The sequence below is a fragment of the Cololabis saira genome, chromosome 11 (genome assembly GCF_033807715.1).
Source record: "Cololabis saira isolate AMF1-May2022 chromosome 11, fColSai1.1, whole genome shotgun sequence".
In the NCBI taxonomy this organism is placed as follows: Eukaryota; Metazoa; Chordata; class Actinopteri; order Beloniformes; family Belonidae; genus Cololabis; species Cololabis saira.
In genome coordinates this window covers 28,450,917-28,466,041 of record NC_084597.1, presented here as the reverse complement: position 1 = coordinate 28,466,041, position 15,125 = coordinate 28,450,917, and the positions used below count along the sequence as shown (strand labels likewise).

Here is a 15,125-nt window from a genome sequence, read left to right as displayed (position 1 = left end):
CGGAAAATCTTTGAGGTTAATTTCAACTCACCTTCTCTTTTACACGAATTTCCCCCCGATTCTTAAAAGGTTTTTCTTTTTAGAGAGGCTCAGTTTTCTCTGTGTGATGAAACATGGATGAAAAACGATGGATGTTTGTCTCTGAGTGTGGATTTTTAGTTCAGTTTGCAGACTTACAGAGAGGTTAATTGATTTGCATTCTTTTGATTCGAAGGTGATCCAAAAAGCAGTGAGACTCAATGATTTTGATCAATCTCACAATCTTGAGACAGAGAAAACAAATTGATCAAACGTATAAGCTGGCTTTACCACTTGATATTTAACCTATGATGCCTGATTTTCCTGGCATCAATCAGGCGATTGGAGCACACTCATTGAATTTGGATTGTTTGCTTAAGTGGATTTAGATATGGATTTAATTTCCACTAATGGAGCTTACTTGAGCCTAGATACCCAGATTAAGGACACACGTGGATAAATGGCAACGCCACAGTAGGTACACTGAGCATGATGAACACAGAGCTGCTGAAATGACTGTTTAAACCTAAAATATCTTTTTTTTTCTTTTTTGTACTTTTGTTTACCACTGATTTTTTTCATAGTCAACACCAGTTAGTCCAAAAAAAATCAGGAAATTACAAATATCATTCTAAACAGCTTCTGTTAATATAGATACGCAGTAACATGAAGAGAAAAAGACTATGATAGGTTTGTCCTCTTGTCCAACACATAAATGCTGGTTCAGCCATCAGTCATCATTCTGCAATGCTATTTAAGTGTCAGAACGACATCATGGATTTTGTTGGAGTCCTCGTTGGCTTAAGTCTCGTTTTCACTTGAAAGAATTTGTGATCCTGGTAACACACACCCACCAGCTGAGGAGACACTAATTGTGGAAGATGTCCCCATCTCCCCCTGCTGCCCCTGCAGCATTTACAGTATGTTTTTATGCCTGATGCCTATTAATGCAACTTGAATCTTACAGTTCTCAGATTTGAGCTTACAGCAGCACATTTAGAGTTGTGTCTGGCAAGGAAATGTAGGAATTATCCAATTGGCTGGAGACTTAGTAAAAGCTTTCCTTATTGGGCCATGTGGAAGCTGGCTGCCAAGGTTTTGGAAAGCACAACGGGGAGTTGGGAGTCCCAATTGTGCTGTGGTGAAAGAGAGATTGTGCAAAGGGGCAGACAGCGACAGAGTGTGCTACTGTTTTGAATGTTCCTCCACACACAATAATAAAGAACACATCTGCACGCTGCTGACTCAGATCCATCCAGCTGATTATATCTAGCTGTGTTGTTTATCACGCACACATGCAAATACACATCCCCCCTGCATTTCATCTGCAGGAACAGGAATCCCTTTCATCATGTTTTAGGAAACATCTTCCAAACTGGCTGAAGAACAAGGACATTAAAACAGGAATATTGACTCTGTGTGTGCATGTGTGTGACTTTTTCAGATTTTTTTTTTTGGCAATAACACAATTTAGCGGCTGTTGCAGTCATTCCTGTTTGCTTTCACCTCTGTGTGGAATCCAGGAATGGGTCAGAGTGACAGAGACGCAAGACAGGGAGAGAAACAAAGCAAGACAGTTAGACAAGGACAGGGAGTTGGAGACATGGCCATGTAAGGTTCTCTGCATCACACACAAGAAACAAGCCTGAAATGACATATTCAGGAATTGCTTTACCAAATTGCTGTTGACTCACAATAGGATGCATTGGTGACTGCATATATCCTTAAAGTTTATTTCTTGAACATTTGGTACTAGGGCTGTTCGATTAATCGATTTTAAATCGTAATCGCGATTATGTAATTAGAACGATGTTAAAATGTGAAAATCGTAAAATCGATTTTTCACTTTTTTTTTTTTTTTTTTTTTTTATAAAAAACTTGCAAATGTGAATAGCAAATGTAATGACTGACATTACACACCACTACCTCCTTCATGGGTTGCATTATTATTTAGCATGCAAAGACCCAGTTTAGTTTAATTAGAAAATGTCTTGTTTTATTTAATTGGAAATATAACTTACTGTATGTTTGCAAGTGCTGATTTGCTGTTTTTTTTTTCAGAGATAAAACTTTATATTTTATTATATTTTTTAAAACTTTTTCAACTTATTTTACAGAGTTTTGCACTTTATTCATTCATTTTTGGTTTAATAAGAGCAAAGTTTGCACTTAAAGCCCAATGGGGCAAATGTTCAATAAAAAAACAGCATATTTGAAATCATTTCTTTGACTTTTGGATTTTGAGAGAAAAAAATCGAGATTTTATTTTTGGGCAAAATCGAACAGCCCTATTTGGTACACAGTAAAACTGCTCTTAAGTGCTTAAATGTACTAACCAATGGAGTGAAAGATTTACATTTCCCTGAGTGTAATCAGTGGGTCATGGACGCCGGCTGTTAGTTGGTTAGTTTGGTTAAGTTGATATAGGAGGTCAGTAGAAGTGTTAATGAAGAGCTGCTCAGTCTGTGACACAATGTTTTTCTAGACACCGAGTACAATATTTCTTTAATTAATGTGGCCAGTGAAAAATGAATTGCATGCAGCACTGTGTGTTGATCTTTGCTCTGTAACAAGAACTGTATATCACACGCTGACATTTTTTTTTAATTACGAGGGAAAATGCTCCAGATGGCAATATAAACCACTCCGCGTGAGTTCGGCAGTCCCTGCCCTCCAAATTGAGATTAATTCCTAAGAATTTATTATAATACTGACATAGACGGCAAAACATCAATCTTACCTTTTGTTATCAGGGCAGCTGAAGTCAAAATGTTCAGATAAATGTCACGCAGTTCCTTGTGATAACAAATGACAAATGATCACTGCGCTTTAGATATGATCAAATGTGACACAGCCTGTTATATAGATGGATTTGACTAACATTTATCTTTTAGTTTTTAGTAGGATTATAACAAACCTGGGCCACATCCCACTGTACAATCCCCCTTTTGGGGAAACATATAGTTATGTTTTTAGATCTGTTTCTTGCATAATCACTATTACTTCTTGATGTGATAAGAAAATTGGGAAAATGTAGGGAAAAAGGCCTTATTTTTGATTTCATGGTTTAAGTGCAAGCCCATAACAATTATTTCTACTCTATACATTACTATTTAACATAACACATCTTTGAAATTACTGAGGTGATAGACTGAATGGTTTAAACAGTAATTACAGAATAAGATTTAACAGTGCACGTGAGGATAAAGGACAAAGTGTAGATAGGATCAAGTAGCACACTTGAGGTTATCCTGATAGCTCTGGAGCAACTAACTTGACACTAACACGCTTTAACCAATGATTATTTTGGTAGTCAGTTATCTGTTTTTTTTTACTTGCTGACTAGTTTAATTTTAATATGATGTCAAGAAAGACAGCGCTTTATCACCGCCCACTAGGAATGGGCGATATTTTACCGTTCACGATAAACCGTCAAAAAAATTCCCCACGGTAAGAATTTGTCATCTCGCGGTAAAAACGATAAATTCCTGTTGATGACGTTTTTGTGTAAAGCTGATTTATGGTTCTGTGTTAAATCGACCCAGAACGAAGGAAGGAAGGAAGGAAGGAAGGAAGGAAGGAAGGAAGGAAGGAAGGAAGGAAGGAAGGAAGGAAGGAAGGAAGGAAGGAAGGAAGGAAGGAAGGAAGGAAGGAAGGAAGGAAGGAAGGAAGGAAGGAAGGAAATGAGCCTGAAAGAAAGAAAGAAAGAAAGAAAGAAAGAAAGAAAGAAAGAAAGAAAGAAAGAAAGAAAGATAAATTCCCGTTGATGACGTTTTTGTGTAACAAACATGGCGGATCTGAGAGCGAGATAGATTTATAGTGAAAAAGGTGGAGTTGAATTGGTATTTTTTTATCGTCATTTTTATCGTTATCGGGAACAATGCCAGAAATTATCGTGATACATTTTTTAGTCCATACCGCCCATCCCTACCGCCCACACAGGTAGCTCACCACTTGAGTTCTTCTTTTTTAGTGAACTACATTCAATTTCCTTAAGTACAACAAGAAATTAGTAGTTTTTTACTGCTCATAAATGCATTACTTTGTGACATTTATGTTGTTTTATATGACATGTTGATGCTAAAAAGTATTGAACATTTTTTATAATTGGTTATGTAGATTACATCATCCAATTGTTGTAGTCCTACGCTACAGGGACACTTAATAAAATAAAGGAAACATGTGTATCAAATGGAAGAAGTACGTGAGTAACAAGGGTGATTACATTTTTCTTACATGATTATAGCACTTATCAGACTATTGCATTTTGTGACAGATATGTGTGTGTGTAGGCACATCTTCCACATGAGGGAACAATTTGAATAAAGAGTTTGTAGTTTGAACTTTGTTATGAGGGGGCACATCTGTTATATCACTCCGCTAGTGTTGCCCTCTGTGTACTCTCTCCCATGTACACAGTTTCCCACAGACTTATTGTACATAATGCAAGGGTTGCTGCCTGGCAATTTTACATCCCAGATCTTGATTGGTCATTCATTTCTTCTAAATTACCACAGGAGTCATCCAGATTTTATCAATAAAGAAATAAAGAACACTACCTTATACATTTTTGGTCTCTCTGAACTAAGCACAGCTCTGATTGGTTATTGTACCATGACAAGAATCATCATGGTTCTACCCTAAGCAGGGCTGGGCGATATGGACCAAAAGTCATATCTCGATATTTTCTAGCTAAATGGCGATACTCGATATATATCTCGATATTTTTTCTGTGCCTTAATTGGGGTTTCCCCCAAAGCATTATAGCATAGCATCTCTGTTAGCTTCATTTTTTCTGAGGCAAACCCTTAAAAAAAACAGTCAGTTTTAATACAAGGTCTCGTGCCAAATGTCACACAGGTACCTTTTGTTAACAGAGGTCTGCACAATATCAAAATGTATAAAACAAATGAAATAAAAATAAACTGCCTGCATATATAGAATAAAAATGCTTCTTGAATAAAATAAAACAAATATCCCTTTCCTACATAACAATTAAATTAAAATACACTGTGCAATTAATACAATGTAGACAGTAACAGGCAGACTTTTCCACTGAGGTTGACAGTTGTGCAAATAACAAAACATTTGTGCAAATCTCAAATAAAACATTCAAGTCAATTTGTCATAAAATAAGCTATATCAGAATCATTTATAAAAAAAAATGTAAAAAAAAATTTTTTAATTTTTTTTTAAAATCGATATAAACGATATTGTCTCATACCATATCATGTTTGAAAATATATCGATATATATTAAAATCTCGATATATCGCCCAGCCCTAACCCTAAGGTATTTTTATTGGATCTATAGGCCAGATTGGCCAACCTTTCTTTAGTACACATGTTGATAGCCCATTTGCACGGACCAAATGCCTTCTTGGTGTGTCTATCACAATTTTGTGTCCTCTCTTTCTCTCTCTTTTAAATGTGCACACATTCATACCTTTTCACAGACACACACAAATACAACAACACAAACCATGTCCCAGCTCTGCTCACTATGTCAAAAAAAGCTTAGATCAGGGAAACCATACATTGTCCATATTCAAACTTCCAGGAAATGTAAAGTTATATATTAAAACCAAGTACACCATATTTGGAATATGGCTGGAAAGTTGCCAGTTGAATCCCAGTATGGTTCACCAACTTTGGGGGATTCAGTCCAGTGTAAAAGTGCCATTGAGAAAGGATGAGACCTTCATTAGCTGTTGCAAGAAACCTAGGAAAACTGGGAATTTCTAAAGGGTGCAGGGGGTAGTATTTTTGCAACACATTACTATATTAGTTATTTTGTCTCTTTTTCATCTTTTGTAATCTCATTTAATTATTCAAATGAAAAGTGGAAACATAGTATTGACAACTTACAAAAGCCCAAGGTGATGTTTGATTTGTCTTTTAGTGCCATTCATAAGCAGATGGAGGTCTGCTTGCTAACCTCAACAGTAATAAATTTGGTTTGTAGTGGCTATTTTGGTTCAGTAATTTAAGGTTGAATGACAGAGGCCTAAGTCACTCCTGATAGTGAGCTGTTGACCATCTGTCCTCTCTGCAACACACAGACGAAAGTGGTCTGGGCGAGGCATCCATGACATCCGAGAGCGATAGAAGAGTGCCCTGCCATCTTTCATCATCCTTCTGCAAGATCACCTGCAGAAACAGTTTTTTTTTTTTTCAAATTCTTCTACATAGATCTTGACAATCTTACTCTTTTTGTCATCCGGGCCCCAGCTGAGCAGAACCAGATCTCTTTTTCACGTGGTCCGTTCAAGGTGGAAATGTTGTGCCACTGTTTCTTTTCATCTTTCTGCTTGCGAGGTACGGTGGTAAAATGAGTGTTTCAAGGTCAACAAACCTTTGAACTGGAAATGAATGTAGTCAAAGAGCTGAATTGACGCGCGGAGTTGAGATTAGCCACTGCGGTGAATTAAAGCCCCCTAGACACTCAGAAGTTACACTGTTGTAACTTCTTTGATTGTTCAGTGTTGGCATATTTGAAAGCGCACATTAGGATGGTGAAACCACACAGTTGACCAGTACAAATGGTGGCATTCAAGTGTGAGTTTGGAATAAAAAAGGGTAGTAAGAGAGGATGTACTTTTAGAGAGGATTAAAAATGGGCTATTAAAAATGTTAAAGCACAAAAGAAACCAAGTCAACATGAATTTATATGTCTGGGAATAAGGTGTAAACCTATTTTGTGCTCATAAAGAAACAAAATGTATTTTTTTTTGTAACCTGTGTGTGACTGAAAGCACCAATTTCTCTGAACTACGTCATGATCCATGGACTGGTATTAGCAGATTAATTGTGGTCTTCATGATAATCTGTGGCATATCCCCACGTAATTGGTAATGGAGATTATCAGGGAAATGCTGAGTGGCGTGAGATTTCTGACGAGGGTGTTGATCTCATAAAGTGGGATTTATGGGATTCTTGTCCCTCTCCTCTGCACATACTGCCACACACGCTGTAATCTCCATGAACTCATTCAGAACTGTCTCTTAAAATCTTTCCTGCATAACATGAAGGTTGTCCGGAAAACTTAACACTGTCCCCTAAAACAATTAATTTCTACGTCTGGAGAAAGGAGAAACATGAAAAAAAAGGATAAAGAGGATGTTGACTTGCTTGAGGTACGAAAGGTATTTGTTAAATCAGCTCTCAGCAAATTATTATTACATATTACAGTGGCGTCAATGCTCGGAGTGGTCCATGTTCACACAGCTTCCTCTGCATCTGTTCAATAAGACAAAATAGCTTGCAAAACATGTAGAAAATTACAGTTCAAGTTTGTTGTAAAAGATGTGTTGTCATAGAAAGCAAACTGATCTGGCTGTGAAGGAGGCTGACTCCTGTATATGACTATGAATTCAAAGATACTACTGTAAAGTAGACACTTAGCTTGTGTTGTCCACCTTGCAGCTCCTGAGATGTATCCGGCCAGTTTGTTGTGATTGCTGAGAGGTTGAAAAGCAGAGGATGCAGCAGAGCGGTAAACTCTGCCCGATACACTCATACATGCTAGAGAGCAGAGAAACAGCGCTTGCTGTGAAGCACAACCGTATTTCCTCTGACATCTTTTCATCTTCTTATGGCACATCAGCCCCAACCATAGCCACCGTTTAGTCACCTGTCTACGTACGTATGAGTGTCCTTCCTTTTGTTTGTAAAAGGAAAGAAAAGAGAAGGACATGCGTATGGAGCTAGAACAGTCTCATAATTCGCAAATGCACACACCGTTTCACAAATGCACAGGACAAAATTCACAAATGCACACACCGATTCACAAATGCACACACCGTTTCACAAATGCACAGAACAATTCACACGTGCGTAGGACAAGATATATATCGCGGCCAGAGCGAGAACTGCAGGTCGCGTTCTGAACAGCAAGTATTCTCCTGAAAGACACCTGCAGTTCAAATACAGAAATATCTCAGCTGTTTCTCATCATCAGTTGCTGCATTGGCAGGACTTGGAGCTCTCCAGTCTCCCGACGGCTCTGGTTGAACGGCCCGACAAACCATCTCCGGTCGCATTGTTTTCTTTACCGAGATCACAAGAAAAGCAGAGCAGTGATCTCCTCTCCACCCCGTGTTGCTGTCTTGTTTATCTGTCTTTATTCCACCAATTTGAAATATTGAATCACTTTTCTAAGCGAATGACGCGAACGCAGTTCAAACAGCAGGTGTATCCCCCCCTTTAATCTGATTGGTTTACGAGTAAATCGTCCCCCACGTGGGGTGCGCTCTTATGATTGGCTGAAACAAAGGAAGACATCTGATTGGTTGCAGATCCTTCTGTGTTAAAAAAAACATATTTGTGGATCGAGTCACGTCAGGGGAGTCTCAAAAGTCACACGCAAATCCAGCGCAACTCACAGACAAAAAAACGTTTGTAAATCAAGTTATATTTGTGTGTGCATCAAAAATACATGTGTGTATCTTGTCCTACGCACGTGTGAATTGTTCTGTGCATTTGTGAATTTTGTCCTGTGCATTTGTGAAAAGGTGTGTGCATTTGCGAATTATGAGACTGTTCTGCTCCATACATGCAAAGAGTAGATCAGTTAATTTGTAAAAGAACTGTGGTTTTTGCTCAAATACATAAGCCATGCCATTGCCTCTTTGTTCCATCTGTCCAAACTGTTTGGTGCCAAAATATGATTTTCATCATGACTGGCTTTCAGCAGACAGTGTGTTCTCATTTTGCACACTGTAATATTAAACACAAGCAGACAGAGGATACAAATAGTGAAAGCAAACAGTCTATTTCATGTGATTTGTATTACGGACATTCATTCTTTGCTGGATGATATGAGCTACACATATATGTATATTTATCCATAGTTGTGATAGTGACAGTGCTGCTAAGTAAAGTAGCCTGTATGAAACGATGAATAACTGAAGAAACTGTTAATGGGAAGCGCAAAACTGTAAATGTTTAGTTAAATCTAAAAAGTGCCAAAATTTAAATGATGGAGTTTAAAGTAAAAACAATATTTTCAGAAGTCATTTAATGATAAAGAAAATGTAAGAACATTTATTTCTTTGGGTGTCTGAATGACTTTTAAACTCTGTAAAAACACAGCACTGTCATTTCATTTGGAGAGTAGAATTACCCATCTCCCTATCTTATTTCCACCAGCTTCACAAAATGCTGAATTTGCTCCTCAGAGGTGGGTAGCAAAGTGATAGATTAATGTTAGAAAATGCACAATCTCAGGAAGAAAGGGTGGAGTAGACTGAGGTGCCTCCCTCCATCTCGTAAAACCAGCTGGTGGGAAGGGATGGCAGAAAAGGAACACACTATATTGTCTTTTGAGGTATTTTAAGCAAATTAGTTACAAACATTTCTTTAATACCACAGGGGGAAAAAATCAGCCTGACTCCTTTTTAAAGTTTGTTTTTCGTTTATTGTTTTTATACCTTTTCATTTTTAGTCTGGGTTTTGAGTGTTAAGTACAAGAACTGCACTATGCAAGTATTGATACAAAAATAGACAACATATGGTAAAATACACGAAAGGCACAAAGTACAGCCTAAAATCCAGACAATCAAAACCAACCACTGAATGAGGTCTAGCTTGCATCTGTGGTGGAAAACTGACTTGATGGACACGTTTGCTGAGGATTAATTGATGGATACAAGACTGTTTAGACTGAAGCAGGATATTGTGTTACTGTCGTGGAAAAACCTGCTAAACTTCTTTAACACGTTTATTTCCAACTAGGTGAATAACTGGACTGAAAACTGAGTGTCTAAGTTACCAAGAATAAGATTCGAGAGATGATCCAGATTTCAGTAGATTTAATTAAACAATTGCATGCAAAAGGGTCAAAACATATCAGTGACAATGAAACAGAACCAATTAAACTACAAATATAACAGAACAATTTAAAAACACATCACATCATCGGATCTACCTACCAGTTTATATCCGGAAGGGAAGTTGCTGGGGCAGTAAAAAGATCTGGAGCACAACTACATTTTATGCTGCAAGCAAACATCGGGAAGTCAGTCTGAGGACAAGTGAGATTTTGCAGTTATTAAGTGGGTATCTTCCTCTACAGATGACCCACAGCGTTAGGTTTCTAAGGTGCTTTAACTGTTTGTCATCTTTTCTGTTCTAACACCAAGATTGTTTCGATTAATTGCCCCAAAAATGTCTCATTCATTAGCTAACAATAAAAGCCCAGAAGCCAGGCTCAATTAAGAGGAGCACTTCACCTTAATCATGGAAAATGCGACTTCTAGACAAATGGAAGTCACATTTTTCTTGGATAATTTGTTTGATGTTGATATTTATTAGGGGTGTAACAATACACTAATTTCACAATACGGTACGATACACGATATTGATGTCACGATAACGATACGATATGATATTATAGCAGTATTTTTTTAACAACCTTGAATGAGAAACATATGACTGGAAAAAATTGTCTCAATCCACAAACTGAACTAAAAGTAAATGTCAGGTTTGCATTATGCATCTTCAGTTTCATACAAGTAAAAATATTTTGACACAAACTGAATAGTTTCTCTCATGTATGACTTGACTTTTATCTTTTCCTGAAATTTAACAACTAAAATTAAATAAATAAATAAAAGTAAATAAATAAACTATGAAAAGTCCCAAACTCAAAATGCAACATGACTGTTATTTAGCTTATGACAGATCTAAGAGCTTCAGCCACATGCTCCCAGCCTGAGGCCGTAAGGTGAACCCTGTTATCGTTTCATCCCGTTCCCACCTTTGGGGACGACACAATCTTTACATCATAAAAAAGATTTATTCATGCTCACCTTATAAGTAAAAGCTCAAAATCCTGCAAGAGTCCCGTGATCGGGACCGCAAAACGGTACTAGTTTCTTCTGAGCGTAGTAATATTTTCGTCTGCGGGTCGAGGCGAGGTCGTCACGTGATCCCGCTGCACCAATAAGATGTTACTAGCAAACACAATATATTAATATTAATAACCCAATATCGCGCTACAGTTTGTCACCTCCACTTATCGTGACATTTTTGTATCGCAAAATTTTGTGGCACGATATATTGTTACACCCAGAGCCGCCTGGGAGATTTGTGAGGCCCTGTGCGAAATGGCTGGGGGGGCCCTTGCGCGTGAGCGCAGCGAGCGCCGCAAAATTTTTGGGTTTTTCGGGTCGGATCGGGTGTCTATATGCGCAATTTTAACTCTCCAATTAGCAAAATACTGGATACCTTCCCTTGCCTCATCGTCATCTGGGCTTGCCTCGACGCGGGGCCCCACGGCTGCTTGAGACCCGGCTGGATCGGTGATTTTTGTAACAAATTTATCAAACAAGCCTTTCAGAGAGGCATTAAACTCTTCCATTTTCTTTAGTTTTTTTCTTTTTTCATCCCCTGATGGAAATTTCCTGAATCTGTCTCGTTCTCTCGACATTGTGTGACAGTTTGTTCCAACTCCACCCGTCTGGATCAGAGCAGCTTGTGTCTGCGCTTGGTCTGACGCAGTTGTATTGAACAGACACGCGCATCATTGCACATATATTTATTGATATGCACAGACTAGTACACATTTAGGTCTGTAATGGAACTTGACTGTTGATATTTATAAGGGAAAAAACGAAAAAAAAACGAAAAAAAAAAATTTTGAAAACAATTTTTTTTTGAAAAAAAAAAAATAAAAAAACAAAAAAAAAGTTATATGATATAATATACAAATTATGGAAATTATATTCAGTTATCTGACCTAAATTTATAAACAGATTGTGTCAGGATATTTGCAACATCCTGTATGTATGCTGGTGTAGATTCTCAATCATCCAGGTTGTAGTAATACTTCTCAACACCTCTTACCTGAAAGGCCTCATTAGGTTTAACTGATTGCCCCGTTGTATCAGGCTTATTAGCTGCTGTTGAGCGTTTATTCTTGTTAGTTGACTCACTGGTCTTTTTTGTGTGTCGTTGAGGATTTCTGTCCACCATACATTATTTATCTGATCAGTCGTGTTATATTTCAGTCACATGAATGACGGTGTAAATGGCTGTGAATATGCCAGGGGAGGAGATTTAAGGCTGCATTGCAGGTGTTAGATAGATGAAACCTGAGGTTGCTTCCTGTTTGATGTTATCATTTCCTTTCCAACTGTCTTAGTGAGGGAAGACAGTTTTAAAAAAACTGTAGTAATGCTAAACATGAAGTTTGGAACTTATAAAATGTATAAATGGATGCTGGGACCTACCTTTTTCAGATTAAAAAGCTACTTTGCCCCCCCCCCCCCCAAAAAAAAAGAGAATAAAAAAGATCAAATTAATCTTTGCTGCATGTTATGTTTAGTTTGGAATTTTTCTATCCTTGGTGTTACATGATGAATGAAAATGGCCTCATATCAGACAGCCATGCTCCAGCAGAATCTTTATGTATGGATCCAACCTAAACCCTATCTGGCTTCCCTAAGCCATCGGTGGTGTATCAATCATAATGGGTAACCAATTACTATGCCTGAAGTAGGCCTGGGCGTTAAACCGAAAAATTTACTGTTACCATCATTCACTGCGATGACCGATGTCAATTTTCCCATGTCGGTAAATTCAGTGTTTTGATTAAAAAATTTAAATAAACGTCTTTTTGTCTGTTTTGAATGTGTGCTGATAGGCTAGTTTGATTCCCCTTTAAAGGGGCGAATATACTTGCTGTTTGAGCCTGCGCTTGCGTTCGTTCGCGTTCACAACCAGCTGCGTTGTGAACGTACCGCGCTCGCACATGAGGAAAATGCGTCATACCGGCGGTAATCGATTGGGGGCAGTATGCAGAGACAGAGTTAGAAACGTAATAAAATATTTCGTAGTAGTATAATAAACCAGCTGGTGGAATAATGGATAAATAAACAAGATAGCAACACTGGATGACAAGGAGATCACTGATCTTGTGATCTCGGTAAAAAAAAAGGCGCCATTGCAGATGGTTTGTCGGGCCGTTCAACCAGAGCCGTCGGGAGACTGGAGAGCTCGTTCCTCCTGCCGATGCAGGCAACCGATGATGAGAAACAGCAGAAATATTTTTGCTACCTGCACCCAGGACTGTGTTGATTTTCCGACCGCTGACACGCATGTTTGTCACAGTGCGGTGGCGATGTCGATCATAAATGTGAGGATAACAGCTGCTCAGCAGCCTCTCTTCAAAACAGTCCGCAAGTTTACGACCTCCGCATCAAGTCACTTGTGGTCCGCTGGTGCTCTGACCTGAACCAGCGCCACTCACGGGCAAGGCGAGAACTGCAGGTCGCGTACGCGTATGAGTGTACAGCGTGTCTGCAATGACGTGACTCCACCCATCCAGTCTGAACTGGACTGAAGAAGAGAACCCCAAGAAAATGGCTGATGGTTCAAACAAAGAAGCTTCTGACATAACAGGACTGTCTAGTGTGAGACTCACGCATTTCAACAAGTTCACACACTCTCACGCCTAGGGGTGGGCAAAAATATCGATATGGCAATATATCCAGTTGATTCAATATCGATATTCAAAATTTTAATATCGATTTTTTTTTTTTTTTTTTTTTTAATTTTTATTTTTTTTTTTTAATTTTTATTTTTTTTTATCCCTGATCTTTTTCCCATTATATCACCCAGTTCTCCTACCTAAGTGACAGTCCTGGGCATTGCCACTCTCTACCAACCCTGGGAGGGCCCTGCACTGAGCTCCGGTTTTATTTCACGTTTTATTTCATTTTATAATTTATTTTTTATATAACACATAATTAAAGCAACCTCATACTAAATTTAATGTTAATTTCATATGATGTAAATAATATGAAAAACATATACAAATATGTTGTAACTTTAGCTTGTATAGTTATAATAAAACATTGTTTTGACTCAGTTTGTCCCATGAATTGTCACTATAATCTGATGAACGTGCAACTCGGATTTTAAGATCCATCACTATCATCTGATGTACATATATACAACTTGGATTTTAAGATGTGTAATTGCATTTTTAAATTTGTCGGTGAACTATGTAGAATATAATTATCGGGATATCGCAATGTGTATCGTATCATGGCTCAAGTATCGTGATGCGTATCGTATCGTGAGGTCCTTCCCAATACCCACCCCTACTCACGCCACACATGGCATTTCTTATGCTGAGAAATTAACTTCACCGCACAGTAACTGCAACAGCCCATCTTACAAACGAGTCACGGTACGCTACTGAGCGCTCTTAGCTCAGAGCAGCTGTCTTAAGTTAGTGACCAGGCAATCTTAAAATGGTTAAGGGTTATTGTAGATTTATCGTTATCGAGGTAAAACTGCCCTATTTATTGTGATATTGATTTGAGGTCATATCGCCCAGCCCTAGCCTGAATCCATGACTGCTGTGGATTAGTTCCCTACCTTTTTGTTATCTCAGTCATGTTCAGCGACACCTTTTTTATGAAGAAATCACTTTTGAATGTAAATATATGTTTTGACCACATTGCAGTGATTGAAATTCAGAGACAATAGTTGTTTTCTTATTTTTGCAATTTTGATCGTAATTTCAGATTTGGTTTTGTACACGTTTAAAAACGTATTACATGTTAGCGAGGTCTAATTTCTAATTGCACACAAGTTTGTGTAAATTCATCCATAGAGAAAATGATCCAAACAGCACTGACATTCAAACAACATTTTTCATTAGGAGAAGAGGAAAGAGAGCAGGAAATTTAGTCTTGGTTAACAATAAACAGGAAATAAGTTCACATTTGGAAACACAGATTACACTGTTGACTTTTAGAAATGAGAAACATTTCTATACACGTCATTTATTGACCCAGGATAGATGGCATGTTCAGTCAGATGGATACAGAAAGACTTCACGTGTTATCAATTCATTTGTTAATTTATCTTGTTTTATTTTTGGATTATATGAAACAAAGGAGACATTGTCACATGAAACGGATGATTTTAATTTGTATCTAATTTATTTTTATGTATTTATTTATTTTTTTTACAATCTAGGTAATGCAGCTTCTTCCCTCAGTAAAAAAATATGTATGCTTGAATAACTGATTATTCTGAATTGACCACAGATTTAATTGCACATGGTTGTCTGTTTTGCCTGTCTCTTGTGTA

General features: G+C 37.8%; 1 protein-coding gene across 3 annotated transcripts in view; it reads left to right on the top strand.

Annotated features, from left to right (window-relative positions):
• The window catches only part of strbp (spermatid perinuclear RNA binding protein), a 120,258-nt gene that overhangs the window by 2,673 nt on the left and 102,460 nt on the right, over positions 1-15,125 (top strand). The window contains exon 2 of one of the 3 annotated variants that reach the window (XM_061734293.1): positions 7,443-7,512. The exons of the other annotated variants lie outside the window; for them this stretch is intronic. The gene's annotated coding sequence lies outside the window, so the exon portion shown is untranslated. The remainder of the gene's footprint in view (positions 1-7,442; positions 7,513-15,125) is intronic. 3 annotated transcript variants of the gene reach the window in all.